Below are 17,277 nucleotides of genomic sequence, written 5' to 3'. Positions count from 1 at the left end.
AGCAGTTCTAACTTCTAGGGGACTGATGACCTCAGAAGTTAAGTCCCATAGTGCTCAGAGCCATTTGAACCAAAATCTGTCGTAGCTCGCCCACTAAGAAGTAGAAACAATGTTGGTTCGTCGTCTGCTCGGAAACAAATGGTCTGAGTCTGGAACGGCGCTCGTTGAGCTGCACAGCGCCGGCTACAGGGCACTGTCGTCGGTGTCGGTGTCGTAGTGCCTACCTAAGAACTTGTATCTACGTCGTGGCAGCGTAGCTATCGGTACCTCCCTGAAACGGCGCAAAGTCGTTGCGTAGGGCTACCGACGGCGGGTGGAGGAACCCAGGGGCGGCGCAACTGAGGGGGGGCGGACATTGGAACTGCGGGGGCGCGCTGTCCACCTGAACCCGAATTCCCCACGAGGGGTGGGGGGGGGGGCGAGGAAAACGACCTGTGAAAAACCTGCCCAGGCCGCGCACCGCCACTGGGTATGATCGTATGAGGAGGCGGAGCAACGACCTCCATGGGCGACGGCGGTGGCGTGGCGGCAGCCTCAGCATCCATCGGTTCCGGCACCGCGGAGGATGGCGGCGGCGGCGACGGCGGCGGCGGTTGCCGGAGGTGGGGTCTTGGCGGTGGCGAGAGGCGCGCGCCCGGCGCACGAGACCGGATCGGCTGCGGCGGCGATGGCAGGAGTGCCCGCGGCGGAGGCGCCGTCGGTGGAGTCGTGGGCTGGGGTCTCAGAAGCCGCGAAGCCTCTAATCCTGCTGGAAAACAACCAGCCGCTGAAAACCGAGGACGGCAGAAATGGATCTGGTTCCGGTGTCGCTTGACAGTGCCAGAAGGACCAGAAATGACAAATAAGGTGCGGCCAAGCTGGAGAAGAATCCACCCCTGCTCCGAGCGCTGCCTGCCAGAGAAAACGCGATAGAATACCAAATTATGCGGCGCCAAGCCAGAACGAGGTGAGGCAGCGGAAGCGCGCGGCGGCGGGTGCTGCGGAGCGACCGATGGGCGCGGCCATATAACAATTCCGATTGGGAACTGGGGTGATGCGGCTGGGAGCGATATGAAGCAAGGGAAATCCATAAAGCGCGTTCGCGAGAGTGAGTGGCGCGCAACTTGCTCTTCTGAGACTTAAATGTACTCACAATGCGTTCAGCCTCGCCGTTCGACGGGGGGTGGAACGGGGCTGAGGTCAGGTGGCGAATGCCATTAGCAGTACAGAACGCTTCAAACTCTGAGGACAAACTGGGGGCCATTGTCGGAGACAATAACTTCAGGAAGGCCCTTAATGTAGAAAATAGATGTCAAAGCCCGAACAGTGCTGGCAGATGTAGTAGAAGCCATAGGAACAAGAAAAGGGAAGTTGCTGTACGCATCAGTAACTATCAACCAGCAGGTGTCCCAGAAAGGACGTGCAAAATCGATACGAATGCGCTGCCAAGGCGCAGTAGGAGTCCGCCAAGCAAATAAGTGCTGGCGGGGAGCAGATTGATGCACCGCACAAGAGCGACAATTACCACGAAAATTCTCAAATTGTTTATCAACGCCAGCCCAAGTGCAGTGACGACACGCTAATTGCTTCGTCCGCACTATACCCCAATGACCAGCATGCAGTAATCGGAGGATTTCCGACTGCAACGAACGAGGTACAACCACACAAGACAGTCATTGTCAGTTCTTAACAAGACAACACCATGGTGTACAGACAAGTTGTGACGTTGCGCAAAATAACGTCGAACAAGTGGATCACGAATCTGCGTAGCAGATGGAGGCCACTGAGTATGAATATACAGGAAAAGAATCTGCGAAGAAGCATCGGCGGCTGTCGCGGCAGCAATGCGACCAAAATCTACCGGAAAAACGTCAGCTAATTCCTTATCTTGCAAATCAATAAACATGCATGGCTATTCGGAAGAATCAAACACTTCGTCAGGACCGATAGGCAAACGAGACAAAGCATCAGCATTGGCATGCTGGGCCGTAAGCTGAAACAGGATTTCGTAGTTGTAGTTAGACAAAAACAAAGACCAATGTTGCAACTTTTGGGCAGTATGGGCCGGAGCTGGCTTTGACGAGTGAAACAACGACGCCAAAAGCTTATGGTCGGTGACCAAATAGAACTTTCGACCATACAAAAAATCATGAAACTTTGTCACTCCGTAGACAATAGATAAAGCTTCTTTCCCAATTTGAGAATAGTTTTACTTGGCAGAACTGAGCAACTTAGACGCAGAAACGATCGGGCGATCGACAGAATTAATGCGGTGCGAGAGAACCGCTCCGATGCCGTGAGAAGATGCATCGACAGCCAAAACAACATGTTTGGAGGGATCAAAAGGAATCAAACAGCGATCACTCAACAAAGCAGATTTGAGCTTGTGGATAGCAGCGTCACATTCTGAAAACCAAAGAAAAGGAACGTTCTTACGCCGAAGGCGATGCAAATGCGCTGCAATCTGCGCTGCATTTGGTATAAACCGAATATAGTATGTAATTTTGCCCAACACGGACTCAAGTTCTTTCAAGTTCCTGGATGCTGGCCAGTCTCTAATCGCACTGAGATGTGACGGCGAGGTGTGGATACCCAGTCCGTTAATCATACGTCCTAAATACTGAATCTCAGTTTGAAAAAACTTGCACTCTGTTGCACTTGAGTCCTGCCAGCAAAAGTACAGTAAATAAGGCACACAAATTCTGCAAAAGTTCGTCAGGGCTGTGACCTGATATGAAAATATCGTCCACATAATTGGAAGAACCAGGGACAGTGGCACACAATTACTGCAAGTAAGACTGAAAAATAGCAGGAGCCGAAACACAACCGAACGGAAGCGGCGAAACTTGAACAATCCAAGGTGGGTACTCATCACAAAATTGCGCTGCGACTGTTCGTCAAGGGGAATTTGAAATTAGGCGTCCCGCAAGTCAATCGTGGTAAAGAATTATCCCGCGCGAAGCTTATCAAAAAAGTCTTCAGGACGCCGTAAGGAAAACGTAGCTACCACTGTCTGGGGATTTACTGTAGATTTAAAGTCAGCACAAATACGTAGACGACCGTTTTTTTTTTTCACACGCACTATAGGCGAGGTCCATAACGAAGCAGAAACAGGTTTAATGACACCAGTATCTTGCAAATGCTGAAGTTCAGCAGCTACGGTGTCGCACAGTGCATGCGGTACCGGGCGTGCGCGCCGAAAATAGGCACGGCATTGTCTTTAACTACAACATGCGCCGCAAAGTCTGTGGCACAACGAAGGCCATCAGAAAAGAGTTCAGCAAAATCATTGCATAGTGCGGCAACACTGTCTGCATGGTCACTAGCGTTGATGCAAAGTACATTGTTCTGAATTGCGAGGCCAAAACGTTCAAATACGCCCATGCCAAAAATGTTCATAGCATCACTTGAGCGGAGCACATGGAAAGACACTGCACGTGTCGTTGCACCATACGTGGCTTGCAAACTACACAAGCCGAGCACAGATTTCCTGTCCAGTAAATGTAATTAGTGTGGAATGTGAATAACGAATCGGGAGCGAACCAAGCTGGTCATACGTTGTTTTGTTCAGTAAAGAAACTGGCGCACCAGTGTCCAGTTGCATGCGAACAGAACTTTCACAAATGTTGAAAGTCACAAAAAGTTTCCTCGCATCGCGCTGAATGCGAGAGGAAGTGTCTGGCTTAACTTGGTTCACACGACAAGCTGTTGACGCACGTGAAGCAGAAGGCTTTGAATAAATGGCATTAACATCCATAGACTGATGTGAATCATGATCACAGCGGTTGCCGTTGCAGTGACGCCCCCGTGAGTCATGCGAACAGAAGACAACTTGGGAATAAGAGTTTCTTTTACTGCACACAAATTGCACATGTATTTTCTTATTACAAAAATAACACTGTGCTTGACGGGATGGGAAACTGTCCCGTGGGTGGGTACGAAAGCAGTTCGGACAGGATTTCAGTTTCGTAGTGGATGCCTCGTTTGGAACTTGTTTACTCGCGCACGAGTAGCACGGCATGGCGTGCTATGCTGGGGCCGGGCGGGAGGGCACGTATTGTGCCCCGCTAACAGTACACACACACGGGGTCACCTCTAACTGGGAAGTATCTAACGTGTCTTGTCTGTCTAGCAAGTCCACTACCTCCTGCAAAGACGGGTATTTAAATTTGAGGATTTGCTCACGGATGCGGTGATCTGCCACATTCTGCGCAATAGTGTCTCTAATGATTATATCCGCATATGAGCGTCCACATGAGCAAGTAAAGCCACAATCAGAAGATAGTCCCTGAAGATCGGCTAACCATGATTTATTTGACTTAGTAAGGCCACGCCTGAGACGAAAGAATTTGTAGCGTGCAGCTACCGCATTGACACTGTCACGGAAGTGAGAGTTCAAAGCATCAATCACTTAGTCGTAAGTTTTAGTTTCTGGGCGGGTGGTGGGAAACAACTTTACGAGCTCACGGTATAACACAATACCCGCGTTGGCAATGAAAAAAAATGGTTTAAATGGCTCTTAGCACTATGGGACTTAACTTCTGAAGTCATCAGTCCCCTAGAACGTAGAACTACTTAAACCTAATTAACCTAAGGACATCACACACATCCATGCCCGAAGCAAGATTCGAACCTGCGACCGTTGCGGTCGCGCGGTTCCAGACTGTAGCGCCTAGAACCGCGCGGTCACACAAGCCGGGCCGGCAATGAAAAAAGCAAGCCGCTCTGTACCTGGTATGTTGTATGCTGCGAGGCGTGCCTAGAGCTGGGCGATGTATTCCGGCCAGCGTTCAAAGTCAGGATTGAAGGCACGAATGGCGGCGCCGGAGGCGTCGTTGGTACAGGTTGAGACGTCGGAGTCGCCGAAGTAGCTGCAGTTTGGAGTGTGACCAGTCCATTTATGGCAGCAAGCAGCTACATCATTCGCTGAGCCTGAAAACGTAGAAGATCGGACAGAAAAGTCTATTCTTGTGGCGAAGCCATGGTTGCTACAAATGAAAGTCTTAGAGCGAAGGGTGGAAGCAGTCACACTGGGCAAGCACGAAAAGAAAGCAATACCGAGGAAAAAAAAGAAAAAGATACGAGGACAGGAAAAAAAATTTTGTCCCTGCTCGTCGCCAGCTTTTGTATCCCGCCTGGAAGGTGGCGCGTGGGTCTGATCCTGTAAACTGAATGGTAGGCCTAATGTAGGAAGCGAGTAGGAGCATGTGAGAAAATCTCGATACTTCTTTTACTGTAATAGTACGTTTAATAGACATTAGTCAATGGCATATACATAACTTTTGGTAAAGATGAGCACGTAGGTGCGAAGCCGGATGTATCAAAGTTAACAAAAGTCACTCAGGCAAAATCTGTAGTAGCTCGGCCACTCAGAAGTAGAAACAATGTTGGTTGGTGGTCTGCTCGGAATCAAATGGGCTGAATCTGGAGCGGCGCTCGTAGAGTGCGCTGTCGTTGTTGTCGGTGTCGGTGTCGTAGTGCCAACATAAGAACTTGTACGTATGCCGTGGCATTGTAGCTATCGATACCACAGGAGTGGGAAAATCTGGACCAACAGTGCCTTGATGAACTCGTGGATAGTAAGCCATGACGAATACAGGCATCCATCAATGCAAGAGGATGTGCTACTGGGTATTAGAAGTACCGGTGTGTACAGCATTCTGGACCACCACCATTTAAAAAAAATGCAAAGTGCTTCACATCAGTGAACTGAAGGACACAGTGGAGGACTGGCTTGTTCCACAGCCACAGGACTTCTGGGAACAGGGAATTCTTCGGCTTGTAGAGCTGTGGTTTAGTTGTGCTCAGGCTTCCAGTGATTACTTTTGAATAAAGACTTCAATTATACCCACAGTTTTGTTCCATATCTTTTCTTTTGAAAACCCCTCTCATATAATGGTGCCTATGATAGATGGCTTCATACAGATTTGCTGGTGTTTTTAGAAGATGGTTCATAAGTGTATTAGTTTGTGAAATTTTTACTCCATTTCTTCAACAGCGCCCTTTAAGGTTTATATCATTCTTTATCTTACCACTGTGCTCCCAAAATGTTAGAGACATTATGTAATGAAATCTAAACGGTTGATATAGGAGGTTAGTGTTTTACTATGATGAATCCATTTCGACTATATTCCCATCCTCAGACCATCTGCGGAAGCTACATAATATCTAATTTTATTTTACTATAATGTTGGTTATCATATTTTCAGATATACAGATTTTGTGCTTCCATCCATACATCATCCATGGTCGCTGCCACTCTGTATTTTGTTATAGTGCAGTGTAAATTTGGGACACTTATAACGTAAGTTGTCTTTCTGTTTTCTGCTGCTATTAATCGCTCTTTCTCATAATATTTTATAATTTGATGTTTTATCATAAGATTCGGCAGATTGACAGTTGCCCAAAGATGCTATATGGTTACAGTTGTTATAGTGTGTTGATATAATCGTTTTGGGTGCATATATGATCTCTGTAATTGATGTGTCTGTGGGTTCTGTTTGTGTCTATCTGTTATCTTTTGATGTATTTCATGCAAAATGTTATTGAATTTCCAACCAAAGACACAAGCAATTACCCACAGACACATCAATTACAAAAATCATCATGCAGCCCAAAATGATAACAAAATGGGTCAAAAAATGGCTCTGAGCACTATGGGACTTAACATCTATGGTCATCAGTCCCCTAGAACTTAGAGCTACTTAAACCTAACTAACCTAAGGACATCACACAACACCCAGTCATCACGAGGCAGAGAAAATCCCTGACCCCGCCGGTAAAATGATAACACAAACACATCATAGCAACTGTAATAACTGTAATATTTAGCCAATCTGCCAAATTTGACAATGCCTATATGAGACACCCTCCTTGTTAAACATAGGTAATTATTGCAGTGTTTACCGGTCTTCGCCGTACTTTAGCCGTCTTTTTAGGGATCTCCAAAGGGGAAAAGGAGAAAAACTACATTGGAATCATAACAACATTTTCCATTTCTACTTGACAATGACTAAATGTAAAAATGAAAAAATGAAAATACGTATGGTTCATTGAACTGCCTGGACAGCTGTCCACGTAGCACTCCACATGATGGATTCGGGGAGCAATGCTAACCCTGGGTCGCATCCTGGCCTGTTAACGACGATGGCTGGTGTGTTGGCCAACCTGTCTGGTATTCAGGAAATGGTCAGAAGATGAACTATGGCATGCAGAGGCGAACGAAGGAAAGAACACAGTGGAGGAATGAATAAATACTGGAAAGACCGAAAATCAGAGTAGAAAACAAAATCATGCGGAAGTTACTTCACGTGGTCCATAGATGGCAAAATTCAGCGTAGACATTACAGCAGTCTGAAGCCATTAAATAATTACTGTTGTGTTGTGTTGCCAGTTAGTTGCTTATTGTTGCAAAGTCAATAATAAGGTATTTTATGGTCCACTGTGGGGACTACATACAACTCGGAGAAGAAATTTTCATGAGATATTTTGGCATATGACATGAAAATGTCTAGATTTTACTGTAGTAGATGTATGGTAGAAGGTACAAAGTAACTGTGTAGTGCGTGGACCATTGGAGGAAGACGTATCCGGCACGCTCTTCAGTACCCCTGCAGGCTGTCACCTCATTTGCCGGCTGTTGTAGCCGAGCGGTTCTAGGCGCTTCAGTATGGAACCGCGCGACCGCTACGGTCGCAGGTTCGAATCCTGCCTCGGGCATGGATGTGTGTGATGTCCTTAGGTTAGTTAGGTTTAAGTAGTTCTAAATCTAGGGAACTGATGACAGATGTTAAGCCCCATAGTGCTTAGAGCCATTTTTTATCACCTCATTTATGACCAAGAAGGCGATGTGTTTGTGGGAGGCCCAATGACTGGAAGCGAGGAATAATGAACTACGTTCCGCATTACCTTCAATTCGACCTTGGCTTACCTCCTTCCCAAGAGCCATAGGGACATAAGCCAACAACCAATACAGCGAACAGTGGAAAGCCACAATCAACGAGTAGTGTAAATATAGATTAGTAGTGGCATATTCCATACAATGCTGACACACCTTCCCTTGCTCCAAGAGTGGCAGCATCAAAAGTACCTACAGAGGTAAGTGGTGTCAGACCTTGTGCTGCCCAACTAACACCACACTGGTGTTTCATCACACTCAGCAGACAATTGCGCCAATACACATATTTTCTAGTACTGGGTCCCCATAGGCACAATACCCCTTCACCAAAGGAAGCACAAGGTAAATAGATACATAAGACCCTTCTACAAGGTGCAATTAAGTGACAATTTTTAAAAGCTAACTGAATCAACTTTTTGACCACAAAGTTAAATTTGAGTGTCCATTAAGTTATGTATTAAATAAATTCATTCAGTGAAAGCTCTAAAAGAGACCAACCAAAGTTAATGTAAAATAGTCACAATTACTATCTGTGAGGGATAGAAAGAAAAGTCAAATAGCACTGCCATAATTATTGAATGTTGAGGCATTAATGTAAGGCCAAAGATGGATGCAGTCACATAAGAAAACCAAACAAGACCTTAAAAAAGTCAAAATCAGACAGCAATGGTGAACAAGTAACCAATCTCTCCTTATTAATTGCCTCAATAAGCTCCTTAAGGATCTGCTCAGGCCACACATCCAGAACATTAGTAAAACCAGTACATATTAAAACATGAACATATATTAAAGGAAACTCGTATAATGTCATTACGGTAGAAGGTCGAACTGTGGGGCATCGCCGGCCGGTGTGGCCGAGCGGTTCTAGGCGCTACAATGTGGAACCGCACAGGATCGAATCCTGCCTCGGGCATGGATGTGTGGGATGTCCTTAGGTTAGTTAGGTTTAAGTAGTTCTAAGTTCTAGGGGACTGATGACCTCAGAAGTTAAGTCCCATAGTGCTCAGAGCCATTTGAATTTTGTGGGGCACCTAGAATGCTTGGTATTTGGAAAGGTGTTTTTCCCATGCGTTCCATTCATGGGCTAAGTGGAACAGCTGGCCGCTTTTCAGAGTCCACAATTGAAACAGGTGCAATAGGTTTCCTCCCCTCTATCTATATCTTCGAAAATGGAGGGATGGGTTCTTCCAGTTATAGGAGAATAAGCCAAGCCGACTCATGTGGATATCTGCATCACGGCCTGCTGGCGTGACTTCACCCTTCTGGTACGCATCGAGTTGGCACAGCTGCGTTCTTAGCTAGTTTTTCTGTGATCTCTTGATCAAGGGCGAAACCGGTCTCTTGGGGAGAGGGAGAAGGGAAGAAATGGCGGTTGTGGCACAAGGCGGAAATAACCTGTTGCCTTGTACATGGGAACCGTTATGGTGTAAGGTTGATCCGTGGGGAACCTAGAAAGCTCAGTATTTGGAAAAGTGTTTTTCTGTGCATCCATTCATGGGCCAAGTGGATAAACCCACCACATTCCTAGCGGCCTAAGCTACATAACGTGGACGCCATGTGCCTCCTGGGAAAGTCTACAGTTTCCTTGACCATTTGGTGAGATTTCAATTGCATGATTCCTCATAAAGTGACTTATTTTGAGGCATGTCGCCCTTCCCTTCCTCTTACCTAATATTGCTCTCTAGCATTTTATTAATATTACTGTGAGTGTATTTCCTCAGATGACTCATGGATTGTCACCCATGTCTAGTGACGTTAGGATGACAGTGCATCTGTTTAATTAACTTGCTTATTCTGGCACCTGTGGTCTGAGGGTAGCGTCTTTGATTAGTAATCACAACGTCTTTGATCTGGGGTTCGAAAACCGCCAGTGCTTAAATTTTGATTAATAAACAGCATTGTCGGCCGAAGACTTCCGGCATAATCAGTTGACCTCATTGTACCGACGACCTTGTCAAAGAGGGCGGTGGTGCGGACGGAGGTTCGGGGTACTCTTTTGTCCTTGGGGTCGGCAACCGCCCCTAAAGGCGGAAGAATCAACAATGAACAAAGGCATGAGGATGCAGAAGGCAACAGAAATCACTGCATTAAAGACACAAAAAGTTTACCCACAGGAAACGTGATGTGTAATTGAAGTGTTATAATGATCTCTCCATTGGCAAAAGATTTCGGTATAGCCTCCATTCGGATCTCCGGGAGGGTACTGCCAAGGCGGAGGTGACCATGAGAAAGTATAACGTTCTGCGAGTTTGGACGTGAACTGTCAGAAGCTTGAATGTGATAAGGAAGCAAGAAAATGTGAACGAGGAAATGCAAAGGCTCAATCTAGATACAATGGGCGTCAGTGAAGTGAAATGTAAAGAAGCAAGGATTTATGGGCAGATGAGTTAAGGGAAATAACAACAATAGCAGAAAATGGTATAATAGGAGTAGGATTCCTTATGAATACCGAGGTAGGGCGGAGAGTGTGTTAGTGTGAACAATTCTTTTCGGGTTGTTCTTTTCAGAATCGACAGCAAACGAACACCGAAAACAATAGTTCTACATGTACAAGTCGCAAGCTGAAGATGAAGAGATAGAGAAAGTATAGGAGGCTATTGAAAGGGTAATACAATACGCAAAGGAAGATGAAAATCTAATATACATGCGATGCGGCACTGGAATGCAGTTGTAGGGGAAAGAGTAGAAGAAAAGGTTACAGGAGAATATTTGCTTGAGAAAAACTAATTGAGATCTGTAATAAATTTTCGCTACTAAAAGCGAACACTCCGTTCAAGAATGACAAGACGAGGAGGTACACTTGGAAAAGGCCGGGTCTCCCGGGAAGATTTCAGTTAGATTACATCATGGTCAGACAGAGATACTAAAATCATATACTGGATTGTAAGACGTACCCAGGAGCAGATATAGACTCAGATTACAATGTATTAGTGATGAAGAGTAGGCTGAAGAATCAATACGCAAAGAAGTGGCATACGGAAGTACTAAGGAATGACGAGATATCCTTGAAGCTCTCAAAGGCTGTAGATACAGCAATAAACAGTAGTCCAATAGGCAGTACAGTTGAAGAGAAATGAACATCTCTAAAAAGGGCCATCACAGAAGCTGGAAAGATAAACATAGACACAAAGAAGAAACCATGAGTAACAGAAGAATTACATCAGCTGATCGATGAAAGAAGGAAGTACAAAAATGTTCCGGGAAATTCAGGAATACAGAAATAGAAGTCGCTGAGAAATGAAATAAATATGAAGTGCAGGGAAGCTGTGACGAAATGGCTGCATGAAAAATGGGAAGAAATCGAAAAAGAAATGATAATCGGAAGTACTTACTCAGCATATGGTATAGTCAAAACAACCTTTGGTGACGTTATAAGTAAGGGTGAAAACATTAAGAGCACAACGGGAATTCCACTGTTAAATGCAGAGGAGAGAGCGGATTAGTGAAAAGAGTACATTGAAGGCCTCTATCAGGGGGAAGATGTGTTGGATGTGACAGAAGAAGAAACAGGAATGGATTGAGGTGAGATAGGAGATCAAGTATTAGAATCAGAATTTAGGAGAACTTTGGAGGACTTAGGGTCAGATAAGGCAGAAGGGATGGATATCATTCCATCAAAATTCCTGAAATCATTGAGGGAAGAGGCAATAAAACGACTAGTCACATTAGTGTGTAGAATGTATGAGTCTGGTGATATACCATTTGACTTTCGGAAAAATATTGTCTACTTCATTCTCAAGACTACAAGAGCTGACAAGTGTGTGACTTACCGCACAATCAGATTACCAGCTCATGCATCCTAGTTGCTTACGAGAATAATATACAGAAGAATGGAAAAGAAAATTGAAGATATGCTGGTTGGCGATCAGTTTGACTTTAGAAAAGGTAAAGGCATTCGAAAGGCAATGCTGACGTTGCGGTTGAAAATGTAAGCAAGACTAAAGAAATATCAAGAAACGTTCATAGGATTTGTCGACCTGGAGAAAGCGTTCGACAGTAAACAATGGTTCAAGATGTTCGAAATTCTGATAAAAATATGCCTAAGCTATAGGGAGAGTCGGATAACGTACAATATGTACAAGAGACAAGAGGGTGTAATAAGAGTGGACGACCAAGAACAAAGGACTCGGATTAAAAAGGGTGTAAGACAGGGATGTAGTCTTTCAACCCTACTGTTCAATCTGAACATCGAATAAGATGATGGAAATAGAAGAAAGGTTCAGGAGTGGTATTAAAATTCAAGGTGAAGGAATATCACTGATTCGATTCGCTGATGACATTGCTATCCTGAGTGAAAGTGACGAAGAATTACGTGATATGCTGAGTGGAATGAACAGTCTAATGAGCACAGAATATGAACTGAGAGTAAATCGAAGAAAGACGAATGTAATGAGAAGCAGCAGAAATGAGAACAGAGAGAAACCTAACATCAGAATTGATGGTCACGAAATAGGTGAACTTAAAATATTCTGCTACCTAGGCAGCAAAATAACCAATGATGGACGGAGCAAGGAGGACATGAAAAGCAGACTAGCACCGTCAGGAAGTCCATTCCTAGCCAAGAGGGGTCTATGGAGTATCAAACATAGGGCTTAACTTGAGAAAGAAATCTCTGAGAATGTGCGTCTGTTGCACACCATTATATAGTAGTGTAACATGGACTCTGGGAAAACTGGAACAGAAGTGAATTAAAGCATTTTAGATGTGGTGCTACAGACGAATGTTGTTAATTAGTTGGGCTGATACGGTAAGGAATGAGAAGGCTCTGCGGAGAATCGCAGAGGAAAGGAATATGTGGAAAACAGTGACAAGGAGAAGGGGCAGGGTGATAGGAGATTTGTTAAGACATCTGGGAATGACCTTTCGTGGTACGAGATGGAGCTACAGATGGCAAAAACTGTAGAGGAAGACACAGACTGGAATACATCAAGCAAATAACTGAGGACTGCAAGTGCTAGTCTGGGATGAAGTGTTTGGTACAGGAGAGGAATTCGTGTCGGGTCGCATCAAACCAGTCAGAAGACTGATGACCCAAAGAAAAATATTTCAGTCCCGCGGCTGTAGGACATCAGGAACAACATGGTGGATTCACCTAGTTGCCTGTCAAGGGAAACAATATACATCCACCATGCTGACAGTGCAAAAAGCGGGGCCGAGAATGGCGTCACTAAAATGCTTCTATTAGTGACGTCTCAAGCTGCGACTGTGATGACACTGCGGTGGAGCTGCTGACAAAGGCCATGACTTTCCCCCACTGTGTGGGCTGTTCTCTGCTCTGGTGATGGTTCCCACATGACTCGGTCAGGCTGCCCTGTCCCATGGTCGAACAGCGGACCCAGTCCTGCATTCCAGGGTGTTACACTGGTGGCGGCTGGTCTTATGACTCAGGGCAGGCTGCCCTACCCTGTGGTCGAACAGCGTACCTCGTAGAACATCCAGAGATGTAGCTCCAGGTGCCACAGTTTCGTAGTGCAGGCTGTGATAATGAGACGAGAATATTTTAGTACACGAGTGGCTGAGTACTTATAAGCTCCAGACTATATTAGTTTAGGGCTGGTACTCTAAACACTTCTCAGGTGACAAGTGAGGAAAGGCTTCTGTCTTTCCACTATCATACTGATACTTCGGCTGTCGCTATACCGCGCCCAGGTGGCTTTGCTTTGCAACGTCTGTTGGCTGTGTTTTGCTTCTCAACGTATAACACATCACACTGTTGCCTGCCTGAGGCTGGCTCTCTAAAACCCACTTCCGCTCTGGCATACTATCGAAAGATCACAGTCGATTCACTACATTGTCCTCTTTTTTACCAATACCTGGTCTCTTGGGTCGACCAAATCAGATTATCCTTTACACTAGAGTTCACCTCTTAAGAACTATTTTGTCAGTTGCTTTCCTTAACCCTGCCACTTAATCTTACACGTTTCTATAGGGTCCCTTGCCCTGCTACCTAACTTAAACACAATGGAACTTACTTCATTACTAGGCTTCTCGCACAATAACTCTGTTTCTCTATTCCCAACTGACAGGCTAATATTTTTTCTATCAGTTATTCTTAATACTACCCCACTGTGCGTTCATCTTCCTTCGGCTGCTTTCATGCTTTGGGTATCCAATACAATGGAATCTGAACGACAGCTGGGTCAGGACTCAGTGTTGTGCTACATCTTCTACGTACCAAAACAAGGACTACGTTCAGTATAACAAGTTTCACTATAACAAGTTTCACTATGGTGGTTGGTATGGCAATAGTCAATGTTGTCACTTTCCAATACTGATTTTAGATATATAAATTTACATACTGCAATAAGGTTTCCAGAGAGGCTGGCCCCTCCTGCTAGTTCAGAAGCGTGTTTGTAGACTGCGTTAATGCCGGCCCTAGAGGTTGATTTCAGCTGATTAGATTTGGGGCAGGTAACACTTCCATAGGCTTCTCTGGCCAATACAAAGGAGGCTGCGAAATATTTAGGTGAGTTATCCTTGAAATCATGGCGGGCAGATCGAAAGTAGTCCCCATCACATTGCATTCTCTTCGATTTAATAGTAAACCACTGCAGTTTCATTCTAATCTCTTTCCAGCCGTAAGTTTCTCCTGCTCGCAATAACTAGCCACTACTACCATCTTGTCAAAGGTTGAGACAACCAATACGCATCGACCTGCTGAAAATACAATTCAGGCTAGATCACTTCTTTTTATTGCATTCGCTTACCTCCTTTTGTCGTATTAGCAAAAAATTCTGTTTGAATTGGCTAATGTGGATCCTGCAAAGCGGTCAGCTCTTCCACTTAGCTCATGAATGGAATGCACGGGAAAAGCACCTTTCCAAATGCCAAGCATTCTAGATGCCCCACAAAATTCAAATGGCTCTGAGCACTATGGGACTTAACTTCTGAGGTCACCAGTCCCCTAGAACTTAGAACTACTTAAACTTAACTAACCTAAGGACATCACACACATCCATGCCCGAGGCAGGATTCGAACCTGCTACCGTATCGGTCGCGCGGTTCCAGACTGAAGCGCCTAGAAACGCTCGGCCACACCGGCCGGCGTATAAGCAAATTTTACTGCACAGGAATCTTGCCGCTCCCTTATTACCACATTCGGACAGACTGTGTTTTCCCCTAGGTGGCAATTTTGCAACTTACATTTCAGCATTTCTACATATCCTCCCTTGTCGTTTGCAATTAATAATGATCGCTCCGTTTTTACTCTTACAAATTTCATCAATATCCCCACTTGACAGAATACGTGATAACTACGTAGCACTCGTAACGTGCTCCTTTCCCTGCTACTGGTATAGAAACGGAAATGTGAACCTTCACTCCATCAGTTTTCACCGATACTCTGGCTACCTTGAAATAAAAAGGTAACTTTTTATGCTGAGGTTCTAAACCCAAATTCGACGGTAGTTTCTTCTGTACTTTACTTAGAACCTCTAAAAACTGCTATAGCGATTCCAACTTTACCTGTAGCTGATCTCTTACAGCCTGCTGTTTAGCCTCCAGTAGTTCTGTTACTTTCCCCTCCTGCTTCCCAAACACTGTCTTCTACGGACTGCAACCATTTTATCATTACTACTTCCCTATCTAAGACGTTTGTAGTTCCCTGATATTCTGGTTAACTGCCTGTTCTACGATGTCGTTCACCTTCCCAGCGTCTTCCTCATCAGCAGTGCCAAATTTTGTTTTCATAAGCCGACCTCCAGCGTCCATCCAAACTCTCTTCCTTCGCGGATGTGGGACAATCCCCAGCACCTGGGTCATCTCACTCCTGAATTCCATGTACGCTTCATCTACTCTCTCACATACCCCGTTACTTTCTTTGAGTATCCCGTGCCTTTCCGTTCCTCGAAGGCATTTTTCGAATGCTTCTTCCAATGTTCTCCCCTCGTAAAACATCTCCCATGCAATGAATACCTCCTGTATCACCCAGCAATGCCTGGTGATAACTACCTCTTCCTGCTTGTCGAGTAGCAATCCAGATCCTGGTTCCGCAACGCTTCCACTTCAACGATGACCAGTAGTCCCTCTATGACTCTCATCATGTCGCCTTCTCTACACGTCACGTACGGGCAGAACACCAATTACTCCCCTCCCCCTTTAATTCATTGTTACTCCACAGCTGTTTAAACAAATTACATTAAACCTATATCTAACTTGAAAAAAAAAAGTTAAATGACTATGTTCTAGGCCTTAATCCATACAGTTTCCTCGTATCCGTTTCATTCACAGTCACTTATTTTTCTTCTGATACCTTTCTCCTCAGCCTCCCTTTACGGTCAGCATTTCCTATGCCTGCAACAATTTCCAGACTCCCTTGAGAAGGTTTCAAGCGTCCTACATGCACAACTGTCAGCAACTTAATCTTAACATTTACTGATGACGGAGTCTCTGTCACTTGTGTCACCTGACACTGATACTTTGCAAAAAATTCCTTTGTCTTTCCCTTCGGCAAAATGAAGTTGATAGCATCACCCACTGATCACCATTTACTGAAGTATTCTTGTCGTACGGTCTACTGCTTGTTCCTGTTCCTCCAGTGGTCATGTATTTGCCCTCCGTACTCTATTCCAAATTTCACTAATCACTCTGGCAAACGTCTTAACAGACTCTCCAGTCTCTTTTTCGATTCCAATATCTTGTATGGTGACGGCATTTTACGACCATGTACAACTTCATATGGCAATAAACCTGCATTGCCGGCCGGTGTGGCCGAGCGGTTCTAGGCGCTACAGTCTGGAACCGCGCGACCGCTACGGTCGCAGGTTCAAATCGTGCCTCGGGCTTGGATGTGTGTGATGTCCTTAGGTTAGTTAGATTTAAGTAGTTCTAAGTTCTAGGGGACTAATGACCTCAGCAGTGCAGTTAAGTCCCATAGTGCTCAGAGCCATGTGAACCATTTGGTTGTAGACGGAGAGGACATACTTCAAATAGACATCCCCGTCGGTTTGATGTGAGTCAACGTAATATCCAAGCATCTTCTCGATTGTCCTATTCAGTCTTTGAGTTATCTTCCATTGACTTGTAGATGGGGTGGTCTCGTACTTATTTTCTTCACATTCAATAACTTACCACTTCCTTGAATAGCACTGACATGAAGTTCGTTCCCTGGTCTGTTACTATTGTTTCAGTCACTCCAAACTTCAGTATCCAATTGTTCACAAGTGATAGTGCCGCTGTTGCTGCCTGATAGTTTGGCATCTCGAAGAATGATCCATAACTGTGTGTAAATACTTATTCCCCGCGGGTGTTTTATTGGGTGAACCTAAAACAACAATCCCCAGAAATTCGAATGTTGCTAATTCTTCAGATAACCTCTGCAATGATACTCTTGTTCTACACAAATCCGCTCTCTGTGCACACCGTGTGAAATTCCGTAAATTTTAGTTTATGTCCATCTCTCT

The sequence above is a fragment of the Schistocerca cancellata genome, chromosome 3 (genome assembly GCF_023864275.1).
Source record: "Schistocerca cancellata isolate TAMUIC-IGC-003103 chromosome 3, iqSchCanc2.1, whole genome shotgun sequence".
NCBI classification, from domain to species: domain Eukaryota; kingdom Metazoa; phylum Arthropoda; class Insecta; order Orthoptera; family Acrididae; genus Schistocerca; species Schistocerca cancellata.
The sequence above is the reverse complement of the archived record's forward strand: the minus strand, read 5'-3'. Positions refer to the sequence as shown.